This window comes from Antechinus flavipes, chromosome 5 (genome assembly GCF_016432865.1).
Source record: "Antechinus flavipes isolate AdamAnt ecotype Samford, QLD, Australia chromosome 5, AdamAnt_v2, whole genome shotgun sequence".
Classification (NCBI taxonomy): domain Eukaryota; kingdom Metazoa; phylum Chordata; class Mammalia; order Dasyuromorphia; family Dasyuridae; genus Antechinus; species Antechinus flavipes.
In genome coordinates this window covers 158,358,541-158,371,155 of record NC_067402.1, presented here as the reverse complement: position 1 = coordinate 158,371,155, position 12,615 = coordinate 158,358,541, and positions in this window count along the sequence as shown.

The window sequence follows — 12,615 nt, the reverse complement described above, 5'->3', positions numbered from 1 at the left end:
TTTCACATACAAAGAAGAGCACAAAATTTAAAATCATTATTACAGAACACACTGAAAATCTCATCAAACTTTTCATAAATCTAAGTCCTTGTAGTTATTTTTTTCTTTTAATAGCAGATGTGGCAGTTTTCCAGCTAACCAATATTTTAAAAGCTTTTCATGCCACCTTAAAAATACTGTGTTTCTTCAGCATCTCAATGATAAGAGGGAAAAAAGGCACCAGACATTTTAGCCCTCCTTTAGTACTCCAATCATCTCTAAGAGAAGAACATCAAGATTTGGCAAACTCATTCAATTGACTGAAATAATGTTTTTGTTTCTCCTTTTAAAAATATCTCTTAACTTTAACTTGTAAAATGTTGCATTCTAAATGTAATATCTGGATGTCAGAATTTAACAAGAACATTAAGCATCTTCATTAGGATGTAGAAAAAATTTGTTGTAGAAAACTTGTAGAAATTTAAAAGTGGTATTTCTGTTTTCATTTTTTATACCTTTATACCTTCATTAGACATAATAACATTTTTATAATGACATTTTAAAAATCCTTTTGCACTTCGTTAAACCATAAATTATATCTTCTCTCTATTCCCACAGTTGTTACCCTGTCACAAGATTTCACTATATTAAGATTGTTTTTTTTTTTTTTTTTGGTTGTTGTTATTTGTTTTATCATTATATAACACATTATTCACACTGCTGCCAGATGATCATTTTTTCACATAGATCTGATCATATTACATCTTCACTCAAAATGGTGCAGTGGATCTCAGTTGCCTATAAGTAAAAAAAAAAATCACCCAGGCTGGCATTCAAAGTTCACTACAATTGGTGACAAAAATCATCAACTTATCTAAATGGCTTTATGCTTCTCTGATCTTCTCCATGTACTCAATTTTATCTTTAGGTAAACTGAAACATTCAATGTCCATCATAGATGTTCTTATCTTTTTTCCTCATGCTTTTGTTTAGTCTTTTGAAGTTCTATTTCTCATTTAAATCCCAACAAAAAATAATATATGAATTCATATCAAGTTCCCAGGAAAGGTGATATCATTTTAATTCTTAAGTGGCACTTATATTTCTCATACATTTGTCATGTGTGACATTTTATTCTAAGGTAAATAAGTATAATATCCCTCAACTAGAAAATAACTCCTCAAAGGAATGAGCTAAATCATACCTAAGCATCAGTCTTGGAATCCATCAATCTCAAGTGATTAATAAGGTTTTTGTTGAACCAAAATAAATTTGAAAGTGTATTATCGGACTTCCGGTTAAGATGGCGGAGAGGAGGCTCACTGCTGCATAAGCTCCACGCTTTCTCTCACTATCCACTTCATTACAAGCCTCTGAATCAATGCTTGACTGAAAAAAACCCACATATAGTTACCAAGAGAAGCCATCCTTGAGATTCGCCAAGAAAGGTCTGTCTTTACTGGAGGGCTGGGACAGTTTTGGATCGGGCGTAGGCTGAGGGCAGCGGCAGTGAGAGCACGGGAGCAGACTGGAGAGGGGGTGCGGAGTGATCGCAGCCGTCTCTGCGGGGAGAGCTTCGCTACAGGTTTGGATACTTTGCTCCAGCAGCAAGTCAGCAGCCCAGCAGAGAAGCTAAAAACACCGGGGCTGAAGAATACAACCCCAAACAGCTGGAGTCTCTCGGGACCTGGCCGTCTCCCCCTTCCCCCCCCACAGTGACTCAGCACGCTCTGGGCTCAGGAGCACACAGTCCTGCTAGTGCCTCACTGCTGCCCCCTGAAGTCTGTAGAGGAAGCTCGATAACATACCCAACCCCTCCCCCAAAGAAAGACTCCAGTTTTTTCTGTTTTTCTTCGGTAGTTTGTCTCTGATTAATAGACAGAATGAGCAAGAAGCTGAAGAGGACTTTAACCCTTGACAGCTTCTACAAAGATAGAGAGCAGACTCTAATCCTGAGGAGACTAAAAACAGGCAGTCCCCAGGTGAATCCCCAAAGGAGGAGATCATCTGTTCCTCAGCACAGATGAACCTCATAGAAGTGATTAAAAAGGCTCTCACAAGGGAGCTAGAAGAAAAATGGGGAAAGCAGAGTGAGGCTTGGCAAAAGGAGAGGGAAGCTTGGGAAAAGGAGAGGGAGGCTTGGCAAAAGAGCCTGGAGAAAGTTAAAGAGAGAGTGGATAAAGAAGTAAAATCCTTGAAAAATAGGATTGGTGAACTGGAAAACAAAATTGGCGAAATGGAAAAAAATTCCACAGAACAAAAGAACTCAATTGGACAATTAGAAAAAGATTTTAAAAAAGTGAGTGAAGAGAATACTTCACTGAAAATCAGACTTGAACAAGTGGAATTGAATGACTCGAGGAGACAATAAGAATCAGTCAAGCAAATCCAAAAAAATCAAACAATGGAGAAAAATGTGAAATACTTTCTGGGGAAGACAACAGACCTGGAAAACAGATCCAGGAGAGACAATCTGAGAATCATTGGACTTCCAGAAAAGCATGATGAAAAAAAGAGCCTGGACACTATTTTCCAGGAAATTATCAAAGAGAACTGCCCAGAAGTCATAGGAACAGAGGAAAAAATAAACATTGAAAGGATTCATCGATCACCCACTGAAAGGGATCCTAAAATCAAAACACCAAGGAATATAGTGGCCAAATGCCAGAACCCTCAGATGAAAGAAAAAATATTGCAAGCGGCTAGAAAAACCCAATTCAAGTATCAAGGAGCCACAATAAGGATCACCCAGGATCTGGCAGCATCCACATTAAAAGATCGAAGGGCCTGGAATATGATATTCCAAAAGGCTAAGGAACTTGGTATGCAACCAAAAATAACTTACCCAGCGAGAATGAGCATCTTTTTCCAGGGAAGAAGATGGACATTCAACGAAGTAAGCGAATTTCATCTATTTCTGATGAAAAAGCCAGAACTTAACAAAAAGTTTGATCTACAAATATAGAACTCAAGAGAAATCTAAAAAGGTAAAGATTAATCTTGGGAACTATATTTTGACTATATAGATGTATAAAGAATACATGTATACCTTGTTCTAGAAATTGATGTGGAAAGGACATTGTATCAGAAAAAGGGTAAAGGGGGGGTAGTACATCTCATGAAGAGGCATAGGAAACCTATTATATCTGAGAGAAAGAATGGAGGGGGATGAATATAGTGGGTATCTTATTGCCTTCAGAATTGGCTTTAAGTGAAAAATCTTAAGACATATTCAATCTATGGTGAAACTTCTCCCATCTCATTGAAAAGTGAGAAGGGAAAAGTGAAAAGGGAAGGAATAAACTAAGCGGAAGGGAATACGGGAACTGGGAGGGAAAGGGGTAAGATAGGGGGAGGAACTCTAAGGCGGGGGGAGGGATACTAAAAAGGGAGGGCTGTGAGAAGCAAGTGGTGCTCACAAGCTTAATACTGGGAAGGGGGGGAAAGTGGAAAGAAGGGAGAAAAGCATAAACCGGGGTTAACAAGATGGCAAGTAATACAGAATTGGTCATTCTAATCATAAATGTGAATGGGGTAAACTCCCCCATAAAGAGGAAGCGGCTAGCAGAATGGATTAAAAGCCAAAATCCTACAACATGTTGTTTACAGGAAACACACCTGAAGCGGGGAGATACATGCAGGTTAAAGGTAAAAGGCTGGAGCAAAATCTACTATGCTTCAGGTGAAGTCAAAAAAGCAGGGGTAGCCATCCTGATCTCAGATCAAGCTAAAGCAAAAATTGACCTAATTAAAAGAGATAAGGAAGGACACTATATCTTGCTAAAGGGTAGCATGGATAATGAAGCACTATCTATATTAAACATATATGCACCAAGTGGGGTAGCATCTAAATTCTTAAAAGAGAAACTAAGAGAGCTGTAAGAAGAAATAGACAGTAAAACTATAATAGTGGGAGATCTCAACCTTGCACTCTCAGAATTAGATAAATCAAACCACAAAATAAATAAGAAAGAAGTCAAAGAGGTAAATAGAATACTAGAAAAGTTAGATATGATAGATCTCTGGAGAAAATGTAATGGACACAGAAAGGAATACACTTTCTTTTCAGCAGTTCATGGAACCTATACAAAAATTGACCATATATTAGGACATAAAAACTTCAAACTCAAATGCAGTAAGGCAGAAATAGTAAATGCATCCTTTTCAGACCACGATGCATTGAAAATTACATTCAATAAAAAGCCACAGGAAAGTAGACCAAAAAATAATTGGAAACTAAATAATCTCATACTAAAGAATGATTGGGTGAAACAGCAAATCATAGACATAATTAATAACTTCACCCAAGAAAACGATAATAATGAGACATCATACCAAAATGTATGGGATGCAGCCAAAGTGGTAGTAAGGGGAAATTTCATATCTCTAGGGGCCTATTTGTATAAAATAGAGAAAGAGAAGATCAATGAATTGTGTTTGCAATTAAAAATGCTAGAAAAGGAACAAATTAAAAACCCCCAGTCAAACACTAAACTTGAAATTCTAAAAATAAAAGGTGAGATCAATAAAATTGAAAGTAAAAAAACTATTGAATTGATTAATAAAACTAAGAGTTGGTTCTATGAAAAAACCAACAAAATAGACAAACCCTTAGTAAATCTGATTAAAAAAAGGAAAGAGGAAAATCAAATTGTTAGTCTTAAAAATGAAAAGGGAGAACTCGCCACTAACGAAGAGGAAATTAGAGCAATAATTAGGAGTTACTTTGCCCAACTTTATGCCAATAAATTCGACAACTTAAATAAAATAGAAAAATACCTCCAAAAATATAGCTTGCCCAAACTAACAGAGGAAGAAGTAAATATCCTAAACAGTCCCATCTCAGAAAAAGAAATAGAAAAAACTATCAATCAACTCCCTAAGAAAAAATCCCCAGGACCAGATGGATTTACATGTGAATTCTACCAAACATTTAAAGAACAATTAACTCCAATGTTATATAAACTATTTGAAAAAATAGGGATTGAAGGAGTCCTACCAAACTCCTTTTATGACACAGACATGGTACTGATACCTAAACCAGGTAGGCTGAAAACAGAGAAAGAAAATTATAGACCAATCTCCCCAATGAATATTGATGCTAAAATCTTAAATAAAATATTAGCAAAAAGATTACAGAAAATCATCACCAGGATAATACACTACAATCAAGTAGGATTTATACCAGGAATGCAGGGCTGGTTCAATATTAGGAAAACTATTAGCATAATTGACTATATCAATAACCAAACAAACAAAAACCATATGATCATCTCAATAGATGCAGAAAAAGCATTTGATAAAATCCAACATCCATTCCTAATAAAAACACTTGAGAGCATAGGAATAAATGGACTTTTTCTTAAAATAGTCAGGAGCATATATTTAAAACCATCAGTAAGCATCATATGCAATGGGGAAAAACTGGAACCTTTCCCAGTAAGATCTGGAGTGAAGCAAGGTTGCCCACTATCACCATTATTATTTAATATCGTATTAGAAACACTAGCCTCGGCAATAAGAGTCGAGAAAGAAATTAAAGGAATTAGAGTAGGCAATGAGGAAACCAAACTATCACTCTTTGCAGATGATATGATGGTATACCTAGAGAACCCCAGAGATTCTACTAAAAAGCTATTGGAAATAATTCATAATTTTAGCAAAGTAGCTGGCTACAAAATAAATCCCCATAAATCCTCAGCATTTTTATACATCACCAACAAAACCCAACAGCAAGAGATACAAAGAGAAATTCCATTCAGAATAACTGTTGATACCATAAAATATTTGGGAATTTATCTACCAAAGGAAAGTCAGGAATTATATGAGCAAAATTATAAAAAAGTCTCCACACAAATAAAGTCAGACTTAAATAATTGGAAAAATATTAAGTGCTCTTGGATCGGCCGAGCGAACATAATAAAGATGACAATACTCCCTAAACCAATCTATTTATTTAGTGCTATACCAATCAGACTTCCAAGAAAATATTTTATTGATCTAGAAAAAATAACAACAAAATTCATATGGAACAATAAAAAGTCGAGAATCTCAAGGGAATTAATGAAAAAAAAATCAAATGAAGGTGGCCTAGCTGTACCTGATCTAAAATTATATTATAAAGCAGCAGTCACCAAAACCATTTGGTATTGGCTAAGAAATAGATTAGTGGATCAGTGGAAAAGGCTAGGTTCACAAGACAGAATAGTCAATTATAGCAATCTAGTGTTTGACAAACCCAAAGCCCCTAACTTCTGGGAAAAGAATTCATTATTTGATAAAAACTGCTGGGATAATTGGAAATTAGTATGGCAGAAATTAGGCATGGACCCACACTTAACACCATATACCAAGATAAGATCAAAATGGGTCTATGACCTAGGCATAAAGAACGAGATTATAAATAAATTAGAGGAACATAGAATAGTTTATCTCTCAGACTTGTGGAGGAGAAAGAAATTTGTGACCAAAGATGAACTAGAGACCATTACTGATCACAAAATAGAAAATTTTGATTACATCAAATTAAAAAGCCTTTGTACAAATAAAACTAATGCAAACAAGATTAGAAGGGAAGCGACAAACTGGGAAAACATTTTCACAGTTAAAGGTTCTGATAAAGGCCTCATTTCCAAAATATATAAAGAACTGACTCAAATTTATAAGAAATCAAGCCATTCTCCAATTGATAAATGGTCAAAGGATATGAACAGACAATTTTCAGAGGATGAAATTGAAACTATTACCACTCATATGAAAGAGTGTTCCAAATCATTATTGATCAGAGAAATGCAAATTAAGACAACTCTGAGATACCACTACACACCTGTCAGATTGGCTAAGATGACAGGAAAAAATAATGATGAATGTTGGAGGGGATGCGGGAAAACTGGGACACTAATGCATTGTTGGTGGAGTTGTGAACGAATCCAACCATTCTGGAGAGCAATCTGGAATTATGCCCCAAAAATTATCAAATTGTGCATACCCTTTGATCCAGCAGTGTTTCTATTGGGCTTATATCCCAAAGAAATACTAAAGAAGGGAAAGGGACCTGTCTGTGCCAAAATGTTTGTAGCAACCCTGTTTGTAGTGGCTAGAAACTGGAAAATGAATGGATGCCCATCCATTGGAGAATGGCTGGGTAAATTATGGTATATGAATGCTATGGAATATTATTGTTCTGTAAGAAATGACCAGCAGGATGAATACAGAGAGGACTGGCGAGACTTACATGAACTGATGCTAAGTGAAATGAGCAGAACCAGGAGATCATTATACACTTCGACAACGATATTGTATGAGGACATATTTTGATGGAAGGGGATTTCTTTGACAAAGAGACCTGAGTTTCAATTGATAAATGACGGACAAAAGCAGCTACACCCAAAGAAAGAACACTGGGAAACGAATGTGAACTATCTGCATTTTTGTTTTTCTTCCCGGGTTATTTATACCTTCTGAATCCAATTCTCCCTATGCAACAAGAGAACTGTTCGGTTCTGCAAACATATATTGTATCTAGGATATACTGCAACATATCCAACATATAAAGGACTGCTTGCCATCTAGGGGAGGGGGTGGAGGGAGGGAGGGAAAAAAATTGGAACAGAAACGAGTGTCAATATAAAGTAATTATTAAATAAAAATTTTAAAAAAAGAAAGTGTATTATCTATAGAAGTTTTCTTCCCTCTCATTATTTTTAGAAGATTGCAAAAAATGTTCCTTCTCTGTCTCCTAGCAATTTACACATAAATATTTATTAAACAGCTTCTACGTACCAATCAAAATATACATAGTGGTAATAGGTGAATGAATTGACTATAGTCTATATTCTTCTTTTTATTCTTTCTTTCTTTCTTTCTTTTTGCTGAGACAACTGGGGTCAAGTGACTTTCCCAGGGTCACATAGCTAAGAAGTGTTAAATGTTTGAGACCAGATTTGAATTCAGGTCCTCCTGATTTCAGAGCTGGTGCTTCATTCAATGAGCCAACTAGCTGACCCTTTTTATTCTTTTTAAAAGGATTTTTAATTTTCAAAAGATATTCATGGATAATTTTTCAACACTAACCTAACAAACATGTGTTAAACATGGCTAAATATATTGAATTCAATAATTTATAAAATTATCTTGCTGAACAAGAAAAATCAAATCAAAAAAGGAAAAAAAATGAAAAAAAAAATGTGAGCAAACAACAATAAAAAGGAGTGAAAATGCCATGTTGTAATCCATTCTCAGTTTCCACAGTCCTCTGTCTGGAAGTAGATGATTCTTAATCACAAGATCATTAGAACTTGTCTGAATCATTTCATTGTTGAAAAGAGCCACATCATTATGGTATATGAATGTTATGGAATATTATTGTTCTGTAAGAAATGACCAACAGGATGAATACAGAGAGGCTTGGAGAGACCTACATGGACTGATGCTAAGTGAGATGAACAGAACCAGGAGATCATTATACACTTCGACAACGATATTGTATGAGGATGTATTCTGATGGAAGTGGATTTCTATGACAAAGAGACCTAACTGAGTTTCAATGGATAAATAATGGACAGAAACAGCTACACCCAAAGAAGGAACACTGGGAAACGAATGTGAACTATTTGCATTTTTGATTTTCTTCCCGAGTTATTTTTACCTTCTGAATCCAATTCTCCCTGTGCAACAGGAGAACTGTTTGGTTCTGCAAATATGTATTATATCTAGCATATACTGCAACATATTTAACATATATAGGACTGCTTGCCATCTTGGGGGGGGTGGGAGGGAGGGGAAAAATGAAACATAAGCGAGTGCAAGGGATAATATTAAAAAATTACCCTGGCATGGATTCTGTCAATACAAAGTTATAATTAAATAAAATTAAATTTAAAAAAAAAAAGAAAGAAAAGAAAAGAGCCACATCCATCAGAACTGATCATAGTATAATCTTATTGTTGCTGTGTACAGTGATCTTCTAGTTCTGTTCATTTCATTTAGCATCAAGTCCTTTAAGTATTTTCCAGGTCTGTCTGAAGCCATCCTGCTGATCATTTCTTATAGAATAATAATATTCCATAACATTAATATGCCATAAATTATTCAGTCATTCTCCAACTGATGAATGTCCATTCAATTTCCAGTTTCTTGTCACTACATTAAGAGCTGCCACAAACATTTTTTGCACATAAAGATCCCTTTCTCTCTATTCTCTCTATTCCTGAAGCTACTACACTGTCACAAAATTTCACTGTATTAAGATCTTTTAAAGTCTTTAAGATCTCCTTGGGATATAAACCCAGTAGAAACACTGCTGGATATGTACAGTTTCATAACTCTTTGGGTATTGTCCAGGTTGCTCTCCAGAATAGTTAGATCACTTCACAACTCTACCAACAATTTATTAGTGTCCCAGTTTTCCTATATCTCCTATGATATATAATAAGACATATCATTTTAATGGATCTGGGAGGTTTATAGAGGTTCCTCAGATTTTCTTAATTTGTATTTCTCTCATCAATAGTGATTTAGAGCACATTTTCATATCAATAAAAATGGTTTTAATTTCTTCATTTGGAAATTTTCTGTTCATCCTTTGACCCTTTATTAATTGGAGGATGGCTTGATTTCTTATAAATTTGAGTCAATTATCTCTATATTTTAGAAATTAGGTCTTTATCAGAACCCTTGAATGTAAAAATGTTTTCTAATTTTCTTGCTTCCCTTCTAATCTTGTCTGTGTTAGTTTTGTTTGTTCAAAACTAATTTTTTAAAAACTTTTTTTTAACTTTTTATACTTAATATAATGAAAATTATGTATTTTGTGTTAAATAATGAGCTCCAGTTCTTCTTTGGTCACAAATAACTGTCTTTCCCACAGATCTGAGAGGAAAACTATCCTATGCTCTTCTAATTTTTATATAACATCACTCTTTAAGTCTAGATCATGAACCCATTTCGACCTTATCTTGGTATATAGTGTTAGGTATGGGTCAATGTATAAGCCATATTCTAAGAGAAAATCAATCTAATTATATTTTTCTACGCTTGTTTTATTGATGAAATTGTAATATAAATGATTCAAAATATGATTGTTAAAAGATGATTTCAAATGAGATAATTATATATCATGTAAGTAGAGTATACTAAAATAAAATTGCCAAATTCTTTCAACAAGAGTGTATTGTGAGACTGCCACATTCAAAACAATCTGACTATAGTTGGTGGGAAGATGAATAACAAGATTTCTTATTTTTAATTAGTTTTTCAGCAATATCAAGGGTCAACAGAAATGGTAGATTATATTAGAAGTGATAAAAAAGACTTTGTTCTGTCATTGAAAATATGTTTTGAATAGCTAACATTGGTATATTTGTATAGTTCTATTATAGAGAAGAATAAATCACATTATAAATGTTACCTGAGCAAGCCATTTAATTTTTTTCTTCCCTCTTTTTTTCTTTCCTTCTTTTCTTTCTTTTTTCCTTCCTTTTACTTTTTTGTTTTTTATTTTAAAATTATTTAATATTTTATTTTCCTATTAGATATGAAAAACATTTTTAATATTTGCTTTGAAAACTTTGGATTCGAAATTATCCTCTTTTCTACCTCTCCAGTTCCATCTCCATTGAGGAATCAAGCATTTAAGTTTATACATGTGTAGTCAAGCAAAATATTTCCATAACACTCATATTGTGAAAAACACAGATCAACAGAAGTGAAACAAGGTTGCCTATTATCACCATTACTATTCAATTATTGTGTTAGAAATTCTAGTTTTGGCAATAAGAGTTGAGAAAGAGATGAAAGGAATTAGAGTAGGCAATGAGGAAACCAAATTATCACTCTTTGCTGATCATATGATGGTATACTTAGAGAACCCCTGACATTCTACTAAAAAAATATTAGAAATAATCCATACCTTTAGCAAAGTTACAGGATACAAAATAAACCCACATAAGTCATCAGCATTCTTATATATCACTAACAAAATCCAACAGAGTTATAAAGAAAAATTCCATTTAAAGTAACTATTGATATTATAAAATATTTAGGAATCTATCTGCCAAGGGAAAATCAGAAACTTTATGAGCAAAACTACAAAACACTTTCCACACAAATTAAGTCTGATTTAACCAATTGGAAAAATATTAAATGCTCTTGGATAGGGCAAGCAAATATAATAAAGATGACAATACTACCTAAACTAATTGATTTATTTAGTGCTATACCAATCAGACTCCCCCAAAAAACTATTTTAATGACCTAGAAAAAACAACAACAAAGTTCATATGGAAAAACAAAAGGTCAAGAATTTCAAGGGAATTAATGGGAAAAAAAACCAATGAAGTTGGCCTAGCTGTATATTATAAAGCAGTAGTTACCAAAACCTTTTGGAATTGGCTAAGAAATAGACTAGTTGATCAGTGTAATAGGTTAGGTTCAAAGGACAACCAACGGTCAATAACTTTAATAGTCTAGTGTTTGACAAACCCAAAGACCCCAGCTTTTGGGATAAGAACTCACTGTTTGACAAAAATTGCTGGGAAAATTGGACACTAATACGGGAGAAATTAGGCATGGACCCACACTTAACACCGTATACCAAGATAAGATCAAAATGGGTCCATGAATTAGGCATAAAGAATGAGATTATAAATAAATTAGAGGAACATAGGATAGTTTACCTCTCAGACCTGTGGAAAAGGAAGGGATTTTTGACTAAAGAAGAACTAGAGATTATTATTGATCACAAAATAGAAAATTTTGATTATATCAAATTGAAAAGTTTTTGTACAAACAAAACTAATGCAAACAAGATTATAAGGGAAACAATAAACAAAAAAAGGAAAACATTTTTACAGTCAAAAGTTCTGATAAAGACCTCATTTCCAAAATATATAGAGAATTGACTCTAATTTATAAGAAATCAATCCATTCTCCAATTGATAAATGGTCAAAGGATATGAATATACAATTCTCAGATGAAGAAATTGAAACTATTTCTAGCCATATGAAAAGATGCTCCAAGTCATCATTAATCAGACAAATGCAAATTTAGACAACTCTGAGATACCACTACACACCTGTCAGATTGGCTAAGATGACAGGAAAAAATAATGCAGAATGTTGGAGGGGATGTGGGAAAACAGGGACACTAATACATTGTTGATGGAATAATGAATACATCCAGCCATTCTGGAGAGTAATTTGGACTGGGTTCAAAAAGTTATCAAACTGTGCATACCTTTTGATCCAGCAGTGTTACTACTGGGCTTATACCCCAAAGAGATACTAAAGAATGGAAAAAGACCTGTATGTGCAAGAATGTTTGTGCCAGCCCTCTTTGTAGTGGCCAGAAACTGGAAACTGAGTGGATGCCAATCAATTGGAGAATGGCTGAATAAATTGTGGTATATGAATATTATGGAATATTATTGTTCACCAAGAAATGACCAACAGGATGGTTTCAAAAAGGCCTGGAGAGCCTTTGAACTGATGTTGAGTGAAATGAGCAGAAGATTATTATATACTTCAACAACAATACTATATGATGATCAATTCTGATGGATGTTGCTCTCTTCAGCAATAAGATGAACCAAATTAGTTCCAATAGAGCAGTAATGAACTGAACCAGCTACACCCAGC